Raw genomic sequence first — 9,269 nt, forward strand, 5'->3', positions numbered from 1 at the left:
TGTTTACCTGTGTAGTGGTCCCCTAGGTGTGATAGTTTTAGTCAGGAAAAGCAGGTAGTTGACTAGTGTTTACCTGTGTAGTGGTCCCCTAGGTGTGATGGTTTTAGTCAGGAAAAGCAGGTCGTTGACTAGTGTTTACCTGTGTAGTGGTCCCCTAGGTGTGATGGTTTTAGTCAGGAAAAGCAGGTAGTTGACTAGTGTTTACCTGTGTAGTGGTCCCCTAGGTGTGATGGTTTCAGTCAGGAAAAGCAGGTCGTTGACTAGTGTTTACCTGTGTAGTGGTCCCCTAGGTGTGATGGTTTCAGTCAGGAAAAGCAGGTCGTTGACTAGTGTTTTTCATCATATTTATTGTTGTGTGTTTACCTGTGTAGTGGTCCCCTAGGTGTGATGGTTTCAGTCAGGAAAAGCAGGTCGTTGACTAGTGTTTTTCATCATATTTATTGTTGTGTGTTTACCTGTGTAGTGGTCCCCTAGGTGTGATGGTTTTAGTCAGGAAAAGCAGGTAGTTGACTAGTGTTTTTCATCATATTTATTGTTGTGTGTTTACCTGTGTAGTGGTCCCCTAGGTGTGATGGTTTCAGTCAGGAAAAGCAGGTCGTTGACTAGTGTTTTTCATCATATTTATTGTTGTGTGTTTACCTGTGTAGTGGTCCCCTAGGTGTGATGGTTTCAGTCAGGAAAAGCAGGTCGTTGACTAGTGTTTACCTGTGTAGTGGTCCCCTAGGTGTGATGGTTTCAGTCAGGAAAAGCAGGTCGTTGACTAGTGTTTACCTGTGTAGTGGTCCCCTAGGTGTGATGGTTTCAGTCAGGAAAAGCAGGTCGTTGACTAGTGTTTTTCATCATATTTATTGTTGTGTGTTTACCTGTGTAGTGGTCCCCTAGGTGTGATGGTTTCAGTCAGGAAAAGCAGGTAGTTGACTAGTGTTTTTCATCATATTTATTGTTGTGTGTTTACCTGTGTAGTGGTCCCCTAGGTGTGATGGTTTCAGTCAGGAAAAGCAGGTCGTTGACTAGTGTTTTTCAACATATTTATTGTTGTGTGTTTACCTGTGTAGTGGTCCCCTAGGTGTGATGGTTTCAGTCAGGAAAAGCAGGTAGTTGACTAGTGTTTACCTGTGTAGTGGTCCCCTAGGTGTGATGGTTTCAGTCAGGAAAAGCAGGTAGTTGACTAGTGTTTACCTGTGTAGTGGTCCCCTAGGTGTGATGGTTTTAGTCAGGAAAAGCAGGTCGTTGACTAGTGTTTTTCATCATATTTATTGTTGTGTGTTTACCTGTGTAGTGGTCCCCTAGGTGTGATGGTTTCAGTCAGGAAAAGCAGGTAGTTGACTAGTGTTTACCTGTGTAGTGGTCCCCTAGGTGTGATGGTTTCAGTCAGGAAAAGCAGGTCGTTGACTAGTGTTTTTCATCATATTTATTGTTGTGTGTTTACCTGTGTAGTGGTCCCCTAGGTGTGATGGTTTCAGTCAGGAAAAGCAGGTCGTTGACTAGTGTTTTTCATCATATTTATTGTTGTGTGTTTACCTGTGTAGTGGTCCCCTAGGTGTGATGGTTTCAGTCAGGAAAAGCAGGTCGTTGACTAGTGTTTTTCATCATATTTATTGTTGTGTGTTTACCTGTGTAGTGGTCCCCTAGGTGTGATGGTTTCAGTCAGGAAAAGCAGGTAGTTGACTAGTGTTTACCTGTGTAGTGGTCCCCTAGGTGTGATGGTTTCAGTCAGGAAAAGCAGGTCGTTGACTAGTGTTTACCTGTGTAGTGGTCCCCTAGGTGTGATGGTTTCAGTCAGGAAAAGCAGGTCGTTGACTAGTGTTTTTCATCATATTTATTGTTGTGTGTTTACCTGTGTAGTGGTCCCCTAGGTGTGATGGTTTCAGTCAGGAAAAGCAGGTCGTTGACTAGTGTTTTTCATCATATTTATTGTTGTGTGTTTACCTGTGTAGTGGTCCCCTAGGTGTGATGGTTTCAGTCAGGAAAAGCAGGTCGTTGACTAGTGTTTACCTGTGTAGTGGTCCCCTAGGTGTGATGGTTTTAGTCAGGAAAAGCAGGTCGTTGACTAGTGTTTACCTGTGTAGTGGTCCCCTAGGTGTGATGGTTTCAGTCAGGAAAAGCAGGTCGTTGACTAGTGTTTTTCATCATATTTATTGTTGTGTGTTTACCTGTGTAGTGGTCCCCTAGGTGTGATGGTTTCAGTCAGGAAAAGCAGGTCGTTGACTAGTGTTTACCTGTGTAGTGGTCCCCTAGGTGTGATGGTTTCAGTCAGGAAAAGCAGGTCGTTGACTAGTGTTTTTCATCATATTTATTGTTGTGTGTTTACCTGTGTAGTGGTCCCCTAGGTGTGATGGTTTTAGTCAGGAAAAGCAGGTAGTTGACTAGTGTTTACCTGTGTAGTGGTCCCCTAGGTGTGATGGTTTTAGTCAGGAAAAGCAGGTCGTTGACTAGTGTTTACCTGTGTAGTGGTCCCCTAGGTGTGATGGTTTCAGTCAGGAAAAGCAGGTCGTTGACTAGTGTTTTTCATCATATTTATTGTTGTGTGTTTACCTGTGTAGTGGTCCCCTAGGTGTGATGGTTTTAGTCAGGAAAAGCAGGTCGTTGACTAGTGTTTACCTGTGTAGTGGTCCCCTAGGTGTGATGGTTTCAGTCAGGAAAAGCAGGTCGTTGACTAGTGTTTTTCATCATATTTATTGTTGTGTGTTTACCTGTGTAGTGGTCCCCTAGGTGTGATGGTTTTAGTCAGGAAAAGCAGGTCGTTGACTAGTGTTTACCTGTGTAGTGGTCCCCTAGGTGTGATGGTTTCAGTCGTCAGGAAAAGCAGGTCGTTGACTAGTGTTTTTCATCATATTTATTGTTGTGTGTTTACCTGTGTAGTGGTCCCCTAGGTGTGATGGTTTCAGTCAGGAAAAGCAGGTCGTTGACTAGTGTTTTTCATCATATTTATTGTTGTGTGTTTACCTGTGTAGTGGTCCCCTAGGTGTGATGGTTTCAGTCAGGAAAAGCAGGTCGTTGACTAGTGTTTACCTGTGTAGTGGTCCCCTAGGTGTGATGGTTTCAGTCAGGAAAAGCAGGTCGTTGACTAGTGTTTTTCATCATATTTATTGTTGTGTGTTTACCTGTGTAGTGGTCCCCTAGGTGTGATGGTTTTAGTCAGGAAAAGCAGGTCGTTGACTAGTGTTTACCTGTGTAGTGGTCCCCTAGGTGTGATGGTTTCAGTCAGGAAAAGCAGGTCGTTGACTAGTGTTTTTCATCATATTTATTGTTGTGTGTTTACCTGTGTAGTGGTCCCCTAGGTGTGATGGTTTCAGTCAGGAAAAGCAGGTAGTTGACTAGTGTTTTTCATCATATTTATTGTTGTGTGTTTACCTGTGTAGTGGTCCCCTAGGTGTGATGGTTTTAGTCAGGAAAAGCAGGTCGTTGACTAGTGTTTTTCATCATATTTATTGTTGTGTGTTTACCTGTGTAGTGGTCCCCTAGGTGTGATGGTTTTAGTCAGGAAAAGCAGGTAGTTGACTAGTGTTTTTCATCATATTTATTGTTGTGTGTTTACCTGTGTAGTGGTCCCCTAGGTGTGATGGTTTCAGTCAGGAAAAGCAGGTCGTTGACTAGTGTTTTTCATCATATTTATTGTTGTGTGTTTACCTGTGTAGTGGTCCCCTAGGTGTGATGGTTTCAGTCAGGAAAAGCAGGTCGTTGACTAGTGTTTTTCATCATATTTATTGTTGTGTGTTTACCTGTGTAGTGGTCCCCTAGGTGTGATGGTTTCAGTCAGGAAAAGCAGGTAGTTGACTAGTGTTTTTCAACATATTTATTGTTGTGTGTTTACCTGTGTAGTGGTCCCCTAGGTGTGATGGTTTCAGTCAGGAAAAGCAGGTCGTTGACTAGTGTTTTTCATCATATTTATTGTTGTGTGTTTACCTGTGTAGTGGTCCCCTAGGTGTGATGGTTTCAGTCAGGAAAAGCAGGTCGTTGACTAGTGTTTTTCAACATATTTATTGTTGTGTGTTTACCTGTGTAGTGGTCCCCTAGGTGTGATGGTTTCAGTCAGGAAAAGCAGGTCGTTGACTAGTGTTTTTCATCATATTTATTGTTGTGTGTTTACCTGTGTAGTGGTCCCCTAGGTGTGATGGTTTCAGTCAGGAAAAGCAGGTCGTTGACTAGTGTTTTTCATCATATTTATTGTTGTGTGTTTACCTGTGTAGTGGTCCCCTAGGTGTGATGGTTTTAGTCAGGAAAAGCAGGTCGTTGACTAGTGTTTACCTGTGTAGTGGTCCCCTAGGTGTGATGGTTTCAGTCAGGAAAAGCAGGTCGTTGACTAGTGTTTTTCATCATATTTATTGTTGTGTGTTTACCTGTGTAGTGGTCCCCTAGGTGTGATGGTTTCAGTCAGGAAAAGCAGGTCGTTGACTAGTGTTTACCTGTGTAGTGGTCCCCTAGGTGTGATGGTTTCAGTCAGGAAAAGCAGGTCGTTGACTAGTGTTTTTCAACATATTTATTGTTGTGTGTTTACCTGTGTAGTGGTCCCCTAGGTGTGATGGTTTCAGTCAGGAAAAGCAGGTCGTTGACTAGTGTTTTTCATCATATTTATTGTTGTGTGTTTACCTGTGTAGTGGTCCCCTAGGTGTGATGGTTTCAGTCAGGAAAAGCAGGTCGTTGACTAGTGTTTTTCAACATATTTATTGTTGTGTGTTTACCTGTGTAGTGGTCCCCTAGGTGTGATGGTTTCAGTCAGGAAAAGCAGGTAGTTGACTAGTGTTTACCTGTGTAGTGGTCCCCTAGGTGTGATGGTTTCAGTCAGGAAAAGCAGGTCGTTGACTAGTGTTTACCTGTGTAGTGGTCCCCTAGGTGTGATGGTTTCAGTCAGGAAAAGCAGGTCGTTGACTAGTGTTTTTCATCATATTTATTGTTGTGTGTTTACCTGTGTAGTGGTCCCCTAGGTGTGATGGTTTTAGTCAGGAAAAGCAGGTAGTTGACTAGTGTTTTTCATCATATTTATTGTTGTGTGTTTACCTGTGTAGTGGTCCCCTAGGTGTGATGGTTTCAGTCAGGAAAAGCAGGTAGTTGACTAGTGTTTTTCATCATATTTATTGTTGTGTGTTTACCTGTGTAGTGGTCCCCTAGGTGTGATGGTTTCAGTCAGGAAAAGCAGGTCGTTGACTAGTGTTTTTCATCATATTTATTGTTGTGTGTTTACCTGTGTAGTGGTCCCCTAGGTGTGATGGTTTCAGTCAGGAAAAGCAGGTAGTTGACTAGTGTTTTTCATCATATTTATTGTTGTGTGTTTACCTGTGTAGTGGTCCCCTAGGTGTGATGGTTTCAGTCAGGAAAAGCAGGTCGTTGACTAGTGTTTTTCAACATATTTATTGTTGTGTGTTTACCTGTGTAGTGGTCCCCTAGGTGTGATGGTTTCAGTCAGGAAAAGCAGGTCGTTGACTAGTGTTTTTCATCATATTTATTGTTGTGTGTTTACCTGTGTAGTGGTCCCCTAGGTGTGATGGTTTCAGTCAGGAAAAGCAGGTCGTTGACTAGTGTTTTTCAACATATTTATTGTTGTGTGTTTACCTGTGTAGTGGTCCCCTAGGTGTGATGGTTTCAGTCAGGAAAAGCAGGTCGTTGACTAGTGTTTTTCAACATATTTATTGTTGTGTGTTTACCTGTGTAGTGGTCCCCTAGGTGTGATGGTTTCAGTCAGGAAAAGCAGGTCGTTGACTAGTGTTTTTCATCATATTTATTGTTGTGTGTTTACCTGTGTAGTGGTCCCCTAGGTGTGATGGTTTCAGTCAGGAAAAGCAGGTCGTTGACTAGTGTTTTTCAACATATTTATTGTTGTGTGTTTACCTGTGTAGTGGTCCCCTAGGTGTGATGGTTTCAGTCAGGAAAAGCAGGTCGTTGACTAGTGTTTTTCATCATATTTATTGTTGTGTGTTTACCTGTGTAGTGGTCCCCTAGGTGTGATGGTTTCAGTCAGGAAAAGCAGGTAGTTGACTAGTGTTTTTCATCATATTTATTGTTGTGTGTTTACCTGTGTAGTGGTCCCCTAGGTGTGATGGTTTCAGTCAGGAAAAGCAGGTAGTTGACTAGTGTTTTTCATCATATTTATTGTTGTGTGTTTACCTGTGTAGTGGTCCCCTAGGTGTGATGGTTTTAGTCAGGAAAAGCAGGTCGTTGACTAGTGTTTTTCATCATATTTATTGTTGTGTGTTTACCTGTGTAGTGGTCCCCTAGGTGTGATGGTTTCAGTCAGGAAAAGCAGGTCGTTGACTAGTGTTTACCTGTGTAGTGGTCCCCTAGGTGTGATGGTTTCAGTCAGGAAAAGCAGGTAGTTGACTAGTGTTTTTCATCATATTTATTGTTGTGTGTTTACCTGTGTAGTGGTCCCCTAGGTGTGATGGTTTCAGTCAGGAAAAGCAGGTCGTTGACTAGTGTTTTTCAACATATTTATTGTTGTGTGTTTACCTGTGTAGTGGTCCCCTAGGTGTGATGGTTTCAGTCAGGAAAAGCAGGTCGTTGACTAGTGTTTACCTGTGTAGTGGTCCCCTAGGTGTGATGGTTTCAGTCAGGAAAAGCAGGTAGTTGACTAGTGTTTTTCATCATATTTATTGTTGTGTGTTTACCTGTGTAGTGGTCCCCTAGGTGTGATGGTTTCAGTCAGGAAAAGCAGGTAGTTGACTAGTGTTTTTCAACATATTTATTGTTGTGTGTTTACCTGTGTAGTGGTCCCCTAGGTGTGATGGTTTCAGTCAGGAAAAGCAGGTCGTTGACTAGTGTTTTTCATCATATTTATTGTTGTGTGTTTACCTGTGTAGTGGTCCCCTAGGTGTGATGGTTTCAGTCAGGAAAAGCAGGTCGTTGACTAGTGTTTTTCAACATATTTATTGTTGTGTGTTTACCTGTGTAGTGGTCCCCTAGGTGTGATGGTTTCAGTCAGGAAAAGCAGGTAGTTGACTAGTGTTTTTCATCATATTTATTGTTGTGTGTTTACCTGTGTAGTGGTCCCCTAGGTGTGATGGTTTCAGTCAGGAAAAGCAGGTAGTTGACTAGTGTTTTTCATCATATTTATTGTTGTGTGTTTACCTGTGTAGTGGTCCCCTAGGTGTGATGGTTTCAGTCAGGAAAAGCAGGTAGTTGACTAGTGTTTTTCATCATATTTATTGTTGTGTGTTTACCTGTGTAGTGGTCCCCTAGGTGTGATGGTTTCAGTCAGGAAAAGCAGGTCGTTGACTAGTGTTTACCTGTGTAGTGGTCCCCTAGGTGTGATGGTTTCAGTCAGGAAAAGCAGGTAGTTGACTAGTGTTTTTCAACATATTTATTGTTGTGTGTTTACCTGTGTAGTGGTCCCCTAGGTGTGATGGTTTTAGTCAGGAAAAGCAGGTCGTTGACTAGTGTTTTTCATCATATTTATTGTTGTGTGTTTACCTGTGTAGTGGTCCCCTAGGTGTGATGGTTTCAGTCAGGAAAAGCAGGTAGTTGACTAGTGTTTTTCATCATATTTATTGTTGTGTGTTTACCTGTGTAGTGGTCCCCTAGGTGTGATGGTTTTAGTCAGGAAAAGCAGGTCGTTGACTAGTGTTTTTCATCATATTTATTGTTGTGTGTTTACCTGTGTAGTGGTCCCCTAGGTGTGATGGTTTCAGTCAGGAAAAGCAGGTCGTTGACTAGTGTTTTTCATCATATTTATTGTTGTGTGTTTACCTGTGTAGTGGTCCCCTAGGTGTGATGGTTTCAGTCAGGAAAAGCAGGTCGTTGACTAGTGTTTTTCATCATATTTATTGTTGTGTGTTTACCTGTGTAGTGGTCCCCTAGGTGTGATGGTTTCAGTCAGGAAAAGCAGGTCGTTGACTAGTGTTTTTCATCATATTTATTGTTGTGTGTTTACCTGTGTAGTGGTCCCCTAGGTGTGATGGTTTCAGTCAGGAAAAGCAGGTCGTTGACTAGTGTTTTTCATCATATTTATTGTTGTGTGTTTACCTGTGTAGTGGTCCCCTAGGTGTGATGGTTTCAGTCAGGAAAAGCAGGTCGTTGACTAGTGTTTTTCATCATATTTATTGTTGTGTGTTTACCTGTGTAGTGGTCCCCTAGGTGTGATGGTTTCAGTCAGGAAAAGCAGGTAGTTGACTAGTGTTTTTCATCATATTTATTGTTGTGTGTTTACCTGTGTAGTGGTCCCCTAGGTGTGATGGTTTCAGTCAGGAAAAGCAGGTCGTTGACTAGTGTTTTTCAACATATTTATTGTTGTGTGTTTACCTGTGTAGTGGTCCCCTAGGTGTGATGGTTTCAGTCAGGAAAAGCAGGTAGTTGACTAGTGTTTTTCATCATATTTATTGTTGTGTGTTTACCTGTGTAGTGGTCCCCTAGGTGTGATGGTTTCAGTCAGGAAAAGCAGGTCGTTGACTAGTGTTTTTCATCATATTTATTGTTGTGTGTTTACCTGTGTAGTGGTCCCCTAGGTGTGATGGTTTCAGTCAGGAAAAGCAGGTCGTTGACTAGTGTTTTTCATCATATTTATTGTTGTGTGTTTACCTGTGTAGTGGTCCCCTAGGTGTGATGGTTTTAGTCAGGAAAAGCAGGTAGTTGACTAGTGTTTTTCATCATATTTATTGTTGTGTGTTTACCTGTGTAGTGGTCCCCTAGGTGTGATGGTTTCAGTCAGGAAAAGCAGGTCGTTGACTAGTGTTTTTCATCATATTTATTGTTGTGTGTTTACCTGTGTAGTGGTCCCCTAGGTGTGATGGTTTCAGTCAGGAAAAGCAGGTAGTTGACTAGTGTTTTTCATCATATTTATTGTTGTGTGTTTACCTGTGTAGTGGTCCCCTAGGTGTGATGGTTTCAGTCAGGAAAAGCAGGTAGTTGACTAGTGTTTTTCAACATATTTATTGTTGTGTGTTTACCTGTGTAGTGGTCCCCTAGGTGTGATGGTTTCAGTCAGGAAAAGCAGGTCGTTGACTAGTGTTTTTCATCATATTTATTGTTGTGTGTTTACCTGTGTAGTGGTCCCCTAGGTGTGATGGTTTCAGTCAGGAAAAGCAGGTCGTTGACTAGTGTTTTTCATCATATTTATTGTTGTGTGTTTACCTGTGTAGTGGTCCCCTAGGTGTGATGGTTTCAGTCAGGAAAAGCAGGTAGTTGACTAGTGTTTTTCATCATATTTATTGTTGTGTGTTTACCTGTGTAGTGGTCCCCTAGGTGTGATGGTTTCAGTCAGGAAAAGCAGGTCGTTGACTAGTGTTTTTCATCATATTTATTGTTGTGTGTTTACCTGTGTAGTGGTCCCCTAGGTGTGA

The 9,269-nt window shown here is 42.2% G+C and overlaps 1 protein-coding gene across 9 annotated transcripts in view; it reads right to left on the reverse strand.

The window, feature by feature from the left end:
* fryb (furry homolog b (Drosophila)) overlaps window positions 1–9,269 on the reverse strand; it is a 247,848-nt gene that overhangs the window by 55,579 nt on the left and 183,000 nt on the right. The gene's annotated exons all lie outside the window — the stretch shown is intronic.

The sequence above is a fragment of the Oncorhynchus mykiss genome, chromosome Y (genome assembly GCF_013265735.2).
Source record: "Oncorhynchus mykiss isolate Arlee chromosome Y, USDA_OmykA_1.1, whole genome shotgun sequence".
Taxonomy (NCBI): domain Eukaryota; kingdom Metazoa; phylum Chordata; class Actinopteri; order Salmoniformes; family Salmonidae; genus Oncorhynchus; species Oncorhynchus mykiss.